The sequence below is a fragment of the Ascaphus truei genome, chromosome 3, assembly GCF_040206685.1.
Source record: "Ascaphus truei isolate aAscTru1 chromosome 3, aAscTru1.hap1, whole genome shotgun sequence".
Classification (NCBI taxonomy): Eukaryota; Metazoa; Chordata; class Amphibia; order Anura; family Ascaphidae; genus Ascaphus; species Ascaphus truei.
This window is the reverse complement of record NC_134485.1, coordinates 13,501,245-13,513,424: the sequence shown is the minus strand read 5'-3', so window position 1 is coordinate 13,513,424 and position 12,180 is coordinate 13,501,245.

Below are 12,180 nucleotides of genomic sequence, written 5' to 3'. Positions count from 1 at the left end.
ATAAACAACCGTTCTTTAATACTTATTTGCTGCCAGAGAAGCTCTCAATGCAACATGCTGCCAGACAGTTCTTACACAATAAAACGTTCCACTTTTTGCTATTTACCTAATCAGGACCTTAAAGGCTGATCCTCAGGAGTCTTGTAATTCACATAAGATCCTGGCTGTAAATAATTGGTCCTTGCTACTGCGCTTGTGTGAACAGATCCCATGTTTCTTACAGATGCTAATGTGCAGCCTAAACTTGGTACCTTGTTGGACCAGACTGAAGTAATGTAATAATAGTATAAAACTAGATGCTACCAGAGACCCTCTGTAAAGGAACAGTACTGGGGGGGATCCTTTCATATTGGGAGACCACTCAATGCAAAATGAGAATTTTAATTAAGAACAGATAGATGTTAGGAGACACTCACATTGAATATTTGCACATCCCAACCATCTCTTGTTCTGTATCTGTCTGCAGCAGTGAATGAGTCAACAGTGCTATAATACCTCCTGCCTTACAGCCAATCACTGGGTATCTTGATGTACAGGATTAGAACTACTGCAGCTTGCTACCTTGTACTTAATATCTGCAGTGTCTTAATCATATCCCTGCTGATGTCTATGAAGTGTTTGCAAACTGGTGAACTGTTGTTGTTTCTCAAATGATGCAAACGTCATCATTGTGACTGCATCACGTTGCTTTAGTGTACAGTATTAAAAGACGTGCACCTTCACTTTTCATCACTCATAGGCTTGTATAGAGTAATACACCTTATAGCCACCAGAGGGAGCTCGCTACAATGCTGTGTATGGCATTAGTGGACGACATGATACTTGAGCACCCAAAAGTGTCACACACATTGCCTTTGCTTAATGCCTGTGTGCTGACAAATACTGCAGCACTTATCTTCCTGCACTGGGAACTAGTAAAGGCTCAGGAAAGGAGCGGGGGAAGTGCAGTGTTTACCAGTGCAGTGTCATAAAGCAGCTGAGGGAGTAATGCAGAAGCATTGAACGGTCCAGAGATAGCCACTGATACTGTGAGCATACCTGAGATACCCGAGCAATAAGCTCATTTATATATACAACATAGATTCAAATGATTAGGATGAAGTATCTCTGGAAAGTTCAAAGGTCAAGTGGAGTATAAGTTACTATTTAGAGGTCCGTAAGTCAATGGTTCTTCTACTAAATAGGACTGACCCCATATTAAGCTAATCTTGGAGAGTTTGCACATGTCCAGTTAGAGGTGTGGGTACACTGTACAGTTCCTATTCCAATATTTCATTTACAAATTCATCATGAGCCCCTTCCCCTGAAGAGCGATGTTATACTTTGATTGATGGGCGAGATGCAACTCTATGTTGTCTGAAGAAGCCGATCACAGTGGGATCAGCTGCTTTGGACAATATCGTATTATCCCTTAAAATAGGGGTCTCAACTCAGTCCTCAAGGGCCACCAAGAGGCCAGGTTTTATGGATATCCTTGCTACAGCACAGGTGGTTCAGTCTTTGACAGAGCCACTAATTGAGCCACCTGTGCTGAAGCAGGGATATCCATATAAGCTCACCTGTTGGTGGCCCTTGAAGACACCCCTGCTTTAAAGCAACAGTCCACGCTGCCGTTTTTTTTGTTGTTGTTTTTTTTTTAAATTTCCCCCCTTTAATATGTGCATCAATAAAATCCACATAATGAGAAGTAATTAGCCAAGTTGTCGACCAATCCGTTCTCCTGTGATCGATAGGCAAATATTTGGCTCGGGGGGTTCACTAAATGGCTGCAGAGGAGTATTCTGCATTCAGTGGAAAGCATTTGCATATTAATAGGACAAAGTTCTGTGGGGATGATCATGTGACCAGGCAGGCACTAGATACAATTGGTGCACTGCTAGAGAGAGGGCAGGGCTCAAAAAGAGGCGTGCCAGAGCCTGTCTCAGAAGTGGAAGGAGATATGACTTTGTAAATGATTGCTATAGAAACATAAAATGTGTGTTACATTATAATACATTAAAAATGTAACTCAGAGTTATTTAAAAACATGCTACAAGCATTTTCTCATAGTACTGAACTGATTTATTTAAAAAAAAACACACATGTAGGGTGTTGCTTGGTCTGCAGCTTTAATTAAAGGCAACAAGAATGCAATTAGAAATAAGTTCTGCATGAAATGTAGGGGCAGATATGAGTGCAGATATAAAATCCATATATATTTGTTTTGTTACGTTGATAACCTTGAAGGGGGTAGACAGTTACTCCCCAGCGAATCAATCGGTAATTAGCTTATTATTAAACTTCATTCCTGTGAGGAACAACCTGCTCATCCCGATTACCCATCACCGGAGAAATGATTCACATGCTTTTGCCTTTGTAGTGTACCTCGGACATCCGTATTTAATGAAAATGACCACATTTTACAAACTCCTCACGCCACACTAACGTGATTGGTGCATAGATTTTTACTTACATGAATGTAAGTAGCACAGTTAAGGATGCATTGTTACCCCTATCCACACTATATTGAACAGGGGGTTACCTCCCGCTAAAATATGCGTCTGCCCCTTTTGCTGTCCAAGGTGCTGACAATGAGTATGGCAGGAGACTGCTGAGTAAATATGTCCATCTGCATTGTCACATTTGTGGTATTGTGGGTGATATTTGTGAATATGCGAGTACCTACAGTACATGGTAACGGAATGTTTTGCAAAATTCTACCAGGGAGCCTCTTGAAAAGGCAACTTCAGGGAACAATACCGTCTAAATGGGGGGGGGGGGGTTCATATTGGGAGACCCCTCAATTAACAATATGAATTCAAATTAAGAAAACACTAGCTATTAGGACAGGGGTGCTCAACTCCAGTGCAGTCAAATGCCCCCCCCCCCACCCCCTGCGTCAGGTTTTAAGGATATCCCAGCTTCAGCACAGGTGGCTCAATCAGCTGCAATCAATTGAGCACCTGTGCTGAAGCAGGGACTGATTGAGCCAACTGTGCTGGAGAAAGGACATATTGAGCTACCTGTGCTGGAGCAAGGACTGATTGAGTTAGCTATGCTGAAGCAGGGATATCCTTAAAACCTGACCTGTTGAGGGGGCTTGAGGACTTGAGTTGTGAGCACCCCTGTGTTAGGAGACACTCATGGAGTATTTGAACATCCCCACTGCTCCCTACTGTACCATCTCTTGTTCAGTAGCTGCCTGCAGCAGTGAATGAGTCTAACAGTGCTATAATACCTCCTGCTTTACAGCAAATCACTGGGTATCTTGATCTACAGGATCAGAACTACTGCAGTTTGCTACCTTGTACGTAATATCTGCAGTGTCTTAATCATATCCCTGCTGACGTCTATCAGTCCAGCTACCAGAGATAGAGAGACACAAGCAGGGATAATATTTCATAATCAGACTTTCTAGTGCATTTTTAAGCAGAAATATACGTGCAATTCACACATGCTCAGACATTACTTAGTCAGACAATGAGGCTGTGCTATTAGTATACCGCACTGGAACAATGTCCCTCACTATATTTATGGGCACTGTTGCTAGTATGTGTTTTGAATACTGCTTTGTGCCGGTGGTGGTTCCAGCCATAAACAAACTATGCAGATAATGAAAGAGACTGGATATAAAATATCTGCATGGCATTTATCTGCCTTTAACATTTCTATATACCAGCTTAACCCAGGGGTTCTCAACTCCAGTCCTCAAGGGCCGCCAACAGGTCAGGTTTTCAGGATATCCCAGCTTTAGCACAGGTGGCTCAATCAGTAGCCAACTGTGCTGAAGCAGGGATATCCTTAAAACCTGTTGGTGACCCTTGAGGACTGGAGTCGAGCACCCCAGCATTCAGGTCTGTTAAGGGATTAGAGCAGGGGTGTGCAAACCATTCTGTCTGCGTCCTGCTGCCTGCTCTCCCCCCTGCTCTTGCCCGCCCCCACCTGTTCTCCGGCATCTTCTGACATCATGACGTCACGTGAAGTTGCGTTGCCATCATGTGACCCCGCAGAGTCAAATGCCATGGCACGCGCCGCCAGAAGCCGCCGGAGCCCAGGTAAGGAATTTACAGAGGCCTCGCCCGCGCTCCCCCGGTGTTTAATTCAAATGCTTTGGGGAAGAGTGCGGGGGGCTCTGTAAGCGCCGCGCCACAACCCGCCAGAAAATGTTGCACCCCCCAGTTAGCGCGTCCCTGGGTTAGAGCACCTGATTTGGCATTATCTTCTATTGGGAGAGTTAACCCATAATGAACCCTAATAAATAATAGTCATAATTATAAATAAATAACCCCTTTAAAGTCCTTCTGACACATTATATATGTCCGCACATTCGGAGACATGTTTTGGAGTTCATTGAAAGTAGAACTTGTGACTGACCCCTTTTTCTTATTCTGCACTCTGTGTATCAAAGATCAAAACCCCGCGCTGATATATACCTGCGCCAGGCTTCGTCTATGTAGTAAGTATGCAGGTGGTAAAAAGATTGGCCGTGCATGTATGGAAAATATACTATTCCAGCGCTCCTCCCAAACTCTCTCGCAATTTATAACTGAAGTTGTACATTTTTAATCTAAGTCTAATAACAAAAGAGCCGTATAGTTGCATGATTTGATGAAACGTATTCAAGCCTGCTAGCCCCTGTCAGGGTAAAGTCCAAATATAGCCAGTACGTAAACTAAATAAATACAATTTCTTATTGTCCTGTGGATTTAACGTGGTGAAATATGTGAAAGTGCCCACGGGGTTAAATTAATGAAGCATAACGTTTTTAGTGAAATGTCTGCACTTTGAAACTAAGTCTAATAACAAAGAATCCAAGTGTGGTCCATAGCACAGTAAGAAATTACCTTCATGGGGGTAGGAGGCTAGAATCACGTTTTGATCAAAAGATGCAACCAGTGGCTGATCTCCCATTAGGCCTGGGCTTATGGCGGCAGAATTTGGGGGCGGCAAAAATGTCCGCCCCCATATACTTTTGCCGTGCTCTCGAGCCTTTCGAACCTCACTTAGCTGTTGCGGCCAACTCCTTACCTGCTGCCCTCAGTCTCCTTCTAAACGGGTCACGTCACGTTGGTGACGCCCGTGGCATCATTTGACGCTGCGGTTCAGAAGGAGGAGGCGGCAGACACTGCTAAGTTTCTTGGTTATTAGACGTAGGATAAAAATGTAGAAATCGCAATAATACATCTCAAGCCAATTTGCGAGGGGCGCAGGGATTGTCTGTTTTCCATTTGTGTATTAATTTTAGTCGCTCCATTTTCGGGTACGTCTGCCTGCGGTGAGAAGCGGAGAAAGTTGGAGGAGTAAGGGCGGAGTCACCTTTGCATACTGACGCCGGGCTAGGAATTAAAAAAAAAAACATATGGCACGTGTTACTTTTCTTGATGGTTTCCTGCGTCGGTTTTCTGCGTCACCTTAAAGGCACTGCAGGTCTTTCTTTTTAGCGCAGAATACCAGCGCAGCACGGACCAAAACAGTAGAAATACTACACTGGCGACACACTTTATTCGAGCTCGGCTAGTCCCACGAGTTCGGGTATACCCGGGTGTATTGAGGTTTGTGACTGTTTTCTGCCCGAGTGCATTGGGTTATTTTCCAGGCAGGGATTGAAGCATTTTATTCCCGCTGGCTGCAATACTGCACAGTATATATATATACTGCATTACAATTCATGAATTTATGCCATCTGGTAGACACGCGAAGCATTGCAGCCTATTAAATCCTAATCATTATCATTTAACAGATCAGCCGCCCATCAGCCAGGCATGAACCCAGGCTGGGAAGGCAAACGCAACGGGGCTTGTCAGAGGTGAGGAGTGGCGCATTCCAGGTATCTGCCAGGTACATACTGGGTATTTGCTCGAATAAAGTGTGTCGGTGCAGTATATCACAAATACTGACATTATGTGGCGTTTCAGACAGAACAAAATGCTATTTTTCTGTCCGACAACATCAGCGCACACGCACCTCTTAATAAAAAGGGGCCAATGCGTGTAGCTCACAGCTTAATTTGACTTGAATTGCAGCTGTAACCCCATCAGCAATTTCCCAGGGCCCTGATGGGGTTTATAACTCTTAAATATGATATTTAAAGCTTCCTCTCAATATTTACCAAGCAGAATCCACAGTTTACCAGCGTCGTAAATGTAGTATATTACAGTGGCAATGAAGGATGACATTTTGTGGATCGCTCATTTGTAAAACGATTTGGCTGTTTTCTTTGAGAGAATAATGTCTTCCTTTAATGGATCTAGTATACATTCCAATGGCAATTGAAGATAATATTATCGTCAGCCTAATTCAAATTGGAGTTTAATTTCTCAATGGTTTATTATTCGCAGAAGTGGAATTATTAAGGTTGAAATGATGGGACAGTAACACTTTAAAGATAATGGACGTCCGTGATTAGTGTCTTTGTGATGAAAAGCTGTTTCTGCTCCAAATTTAACATGTACAGTAGTGTATTTATTTAACATATCCAGCAGCGCTCTTTGTATTTACGAACCCGTACCCTGTCCATTTTTACTTGCGTGCTGCTGCGCTTTCAATTTTTAAGAAAGAGGGATTCATATTTAAATACTCTCTCCCCTTCTGCTTTTCGAAACATCAATGTTATCTTAAACCCTTCTCAAATGAGATGCAAAGAGCCTGGCTCTCGTATATTCCACCCCTTGGGCGCCAAGAGGGACCACGACCCCTCGGGGCGCATCGCTGATCACATGACCGCTCGTCGGGTAGATCACGCGATCGCGGCATCACGGATTACAGAAACGGTGGAGGCGTGGGTCCTCACCTTGCGTTTTCCTGCGCGCCAGATCGGGTTCAACGCGATCTCCCCAAGAAAACTAGATTTAAAAAAAAAAAAGTCCATGACGTAGCCACAAAGTCGTGGGGTCTTCTGAAGTGCCAGACCCTTTGATGCAGTGGCTACATCATTGAGGCACTCAAACGGTTAAGGCAGGAGGTGCACAACTCCAGTCCTCAACCCCCCCCCTAACAGGTCAAGTTTTCAAGATATCCCAGCTTCAGCACAGGTGGCTCAATTTTTGACTGATTGATCCACCTGTGCTGAAGCTGGTGATATCATGAAAACCTGACCTGTTGGGAGGGGGCGTGAGGATTGGAGTTAAGCCCACTTGGGTTAAGGGGCTTAGAGTTTCTTCAAATCTGGTAGAGCACATTTTTTAAAGCACTTTGAACAGGAGGATGGGAACAGGGCTCTGAGTGAGGGGGATGGGAACAGGGCTCTGAGTGAGGGGGATGGGAACAGGGCTCTGAGTGAGGAGGATGGGAACAGGGCTCTGAGTGAGGAGGATGGGAACAGGGCTCTGAGTGAGGAGGATGAACCTGTTTTTAATCCTACTGTATTTCTAGCATTAGAAAAATGGTGCAATACCCTATAGGGCTTTACCTGCCAACTAACTCCAGGTCAACGGCGTGACAAAAATCCAGCCCTCCTCCCACATCCCCTTCCTCTTCTTAAACATGCTCTGGCACGCCCATTTTTGAGCCCTGCCCTCTCTCTAGCAGAGTACAATTGTATCTAGTGACTGCCTGGTCATATGATCTTCCCCACATAACTTTGCATCTTTGGTCCTCTGCTGCTGCACTGACAGCCATTTGGTGAACCTCCGAGCCGAATCTTTGCCGATCGATCACAGGAGAACGGATCAATCAGCAAGTTAGCTAATTACTTTTCTTTGTGTGGATTGTATTGATATTAAAGGGGACATTTTTATTTTTTTAAACGGCAGCTGGAACTGCAGCTTTAAAGCAAAAATGTAGATAAAACCCCAGTGCTTTCACTGCAGCAAGGGATTCTGGGAAATGACATGCAAATGAGTACACAGTGTCACCTTTTGCTTCAAATCCATTTTGACATGGACTCCTAGCCATTAGCTTCTCAACCGTCCAGAAAACCGGCTCTTGAAAGTCATTGGGACATTCAAACAGTTAAATAAAACACGCTACCACTACTTTTTATGCCATTGCAAGCACAGGACTGTACCTTAAACACCCACTGAAACGGCTTTGTAAAATAATGCATTCTTAAGTCAATCTTCCTACAGAACCCCTCTCCCCTCCTGTTCTCCTACCTCACTAACCCGAACCAGACTACTTCCCCCTCTGCTGCTGGGCCAACTGCCAATACCTTCTCTACCAATCTCCTTCTGCATTTCCCATCCCATCAAATATATCCAATGCTAGTGTGATTATTATGGGTAGCATAAACCGCACAGCTCTCCTCTCAGTGCTGGCTGGGGGAGTGCTGAGCTGGGATATCTGCCAGACCTACTGATTAAGATGTCATATTCCCTTTCTTTCTGTATTTGTTATAGGGTTCCATTTATGAAATGTATATAAAAATGTATGTATGTATGTGTATATATATATATATATATATATATATATATATATATATATATATTAATATTTTGGTGGGGAAACGTCTCAGAACCCTGAACAATAAATAATTCAGCTTTAGAAAAATAAATAATGTATAGAAAGCATGTATAGCTCCCTCCTAGTTAGTATTCCGCTCCCAGTCCTATAATCACTTCATAATCACTATATGGTGTTTCTTGTTGATGTCTAAATAAATGTGCTGAAATAATCATTTTTAAGAAATTCCACCACAGAAATAGCCATATGTGAGTGTTTATGTGTTGCTTTACAGTCCAGTACTCTGCCTATCAATATATATATATATATATATATATATATATATATATATATATATATATATATATATATATATATCAATATATATATTGTGTGGGTTAACTTCCTCACTGTGTGGCAGCGGACCACACCCCTAGCTGCTATCCTGCAGGTAATTAGCTCCTAATCTCTGTAAAGCCGCGTCCATACTGCGTGTGTCTGCAATTGCGGTGCAAACAAAAGGCCACACCTCAATGAGGCCAGCCATAGAGCACGTGATGGAGCACGGCGGCTTGGTAGGCTTTTCAAGAGACAACATTTTTTTCTTTTTGTCGCGCGACAGCCGGGTCACGTGGGTGGTTCAGCGAATGAGGGCGAACCAGCCTTGTGACATCACAGCCACGCCTCCCCGTTGCTGTGGATCTCAGGCCACAGATCACCCGGCCGACAGGCGCGTGACGCCATGTGCTACGTCGCGCGTGCACGCCCGCTATACCCGAGGCCTAAAGGCAGGAACTTACATACAGTCAGTGCTTCCAGATCCTGCAGAGGCAGCGTCTTGCTTCTCAGGGGGAGGCCCTGAGAGAGATGCCACAGAGGCTACCTGTTCCAGAACCTGCAGGTCAAGAGGCTGTGGGGACTGCCCAGTAGGGTGTGCCTGGGAGATGCAGGACTTTGCAGCCTTGAACGAGGTGAGCCATGGTGAATCTAGCTGCCCAGAAAGGATGTTCCTGGAACACGGCTTTGACTCTTTCTCCTTACCCCAGTCTGGAGAAAGCTGATAGCCAGCAGGTAAAATGACCTGCATATGACTGTTCTTACAATAGTTGGCAAGGGGCTTATCCCTCCAACCACTATTTAGGGACTAACAATGGCATTAGTTAGTGCTCTCAGAGAGGAGCTAAGCATTGTGTGTGTGTGTGTGTGTGTGTGTGTGTGTGTGTGTGTGTGTGTGTGTGTGTGTGTGTGTGTGTGTGTGTGTGTGTGTGTGTGTGTGTGTGTGTGTGTGTGTGTGTGTGTGTGTCAATTCCCGCTACCAAATAAATAGTTTGTTCATCTTTTGAAAGAGCTTCCAGCCATAATATTTCAACCCACCTAAACTTCTTTAGACCTTTCTAAACAGTAACACAATCTCTCTGATAACAGTAGAGTCTAGAAATAGTGTCCACTATAATAGACCCACATCTGCCCTCTTGATAAATGGTAATAGGACTGCATGTTTTACTTTAATACAAGGAACAAGACAGGGCTGCCCCCTTTCTCTGTTACTATTCGATCTGAGCATTGAACCTTTAGTACAAATTATCAGAACTAATCCTAGAATTGGTGGAACCTTCTCACAGGCTCATGGTCACAAGATCACACATTATGCAGGTGACATTACCCTCTTCATTACATCTGAGACCTCCCAGGACTTCATTTTAGCCTACAAACATGTCGAGAGGAGGCTGATTATAAAGTCAATCATACTAAATCCAAGTTGATGTGGCACAGTGGCTGGGCTCTCTACCCCCAATTTAAGTTTAGGGATTCCCATTTGATGTAGACCGTATTATTTATGACTTTCAATCCCACCATACGCACTACATCAATGTTAACTTAACTATAGCAAAGCACTTACTAATTTAGAGCTGCTGTTGGAAGCATGGACGGGAGTTTGGTTGACATGGTGGTTGAGTGGCTGCTGGTTAAATCACTATAGGACCTACGTTTATTCACTCTCTTTCCCACTTGTGCCCAAAGTCCTTTTTCGACAAAATTAGGCAACACATTTAACATGTTATCCTGAACAATAAGAATCCCCGTATTAGGTGGAAAATTCTATGCTCCCCCAAGGAACAATGAGGGCTTTCTTATCCTAACTTTAAGTTAGGATAACAGTGCAAATGTGCATTATTGGTGCTCCATTCCCCCAGAAGCCCACTGGGTGGAATTAGAGGAAATTATTAGAGAAAATAATACAATATCTATGCCTATATCAAATCCTCCAAATGTACATACCGCTAAGGGGAAAACCCATCCATTTATTTCAAATGCCCTACAAATCAGGAAATGCATTAGTTAATCGCAACTGCAACTCTCTAATGCCTATTCGTCATTCACTAAAATGAATATGGTTAAACCGTTCAATGGGGTTGAACTCAAATCACTTATCACGAAGTTAAATGAATTTGGATATACCGATTTCAATCAGCTTTATCAGCAGGGCACGATATTCACGTTACAGCAGCTACAAGATAAATTGGACCAGAGAGTTAGATTCTATCAGTATTTCCAACTACGCCTTGCCATGACTAATAATGCAAAGATAACATGTTTTCTGAGAGTTATCCAACGTAGAATGAAAAATATTTAGTGAGGAGCCCAGACACATCACTTCCATGATTCATACGGTGGTACCAAGATAGCTTGCCTGTTTACTGAAGATATAACCTACTGTATACCCTGGATGCTTGGCATTCTCACATCAGTGGGGAACCACATCAGGGGTGCTCAACTTCAGTCCTGAAGCACCTCCAATAGGTCCAGGTTTTAAGGATATCTGATTGGTCAAACATCTGTTTGAAAATGTGTGCACAAAGGGCAGACTATTTACATCTATGGTGCAGCTGTCCCAAAATCAATGCCTATATGAAAAAAATATTTGACGAGATTACAAACATAACGGACATAAGGCAGAGACTCCCAGACACACATGCACTTTGGTTAAACATTTATTAGCTGCCAAAAATATTCTGGCCAGAACGTGGAAGAGGCTATCACCCCCAACTGTGGAGGAATGGTTAGAGACTAGAAAGGGTTGACTTTATCAAGATGATGGAGAAATTAACGCATTCACTCTAATATCAACTTCCTAAATATTATAAGGTCTGGTCCCCATACCATCAGTATGAAGGGGGGATTTTGGGATAGACGGGCTGACCTGCCTGGGGTTGGTAATACGGGAAATAGGTGATATATTCGTCTAGTAGTTGGATGAGGAATTGGAGAAAGAAGGAAGACATTCATATTGTTTTGTACATTGTACCCCTATGTATATATATACCTATGGAACATTACTCCTATGTGTCATAATCTGATGACCTCTCACTAATGTATGTTCTTGTGTTATTTTCCTGTTTCTTTTGTGTATTTCTTTTTGATTCCTTTTCCTTTTTTTGGTTTTATATTGAGACTAAATTTATTTTTTAACAATGTATAATTAATATGTATTAATCTGTTGAATAGCATGTATTGTACATTGCTATATTCAATACAGTTATGCAACATCTAACACAACATATACAGTAAATAGTAACATTTGTAGTAAAAAAAAAAAAAAAAATGGGGACCAGAGACGCCCTTCAATACGTGCTATCCTTAAAACAAATGCTGTGTAAGTCAGTAGATTTTGACAATTGTTTGGAAACAATTCTGTATATTTGGTCTAATTGGCCACTTTTTTTGTAAGAGTTTAGCTCAGAGTTGATTTGGGCAGAGTTGCATCTTTATCCTGACTACCAACCATGCCGACAAGTTGTGTCAACGTGATCACTTGGGAAG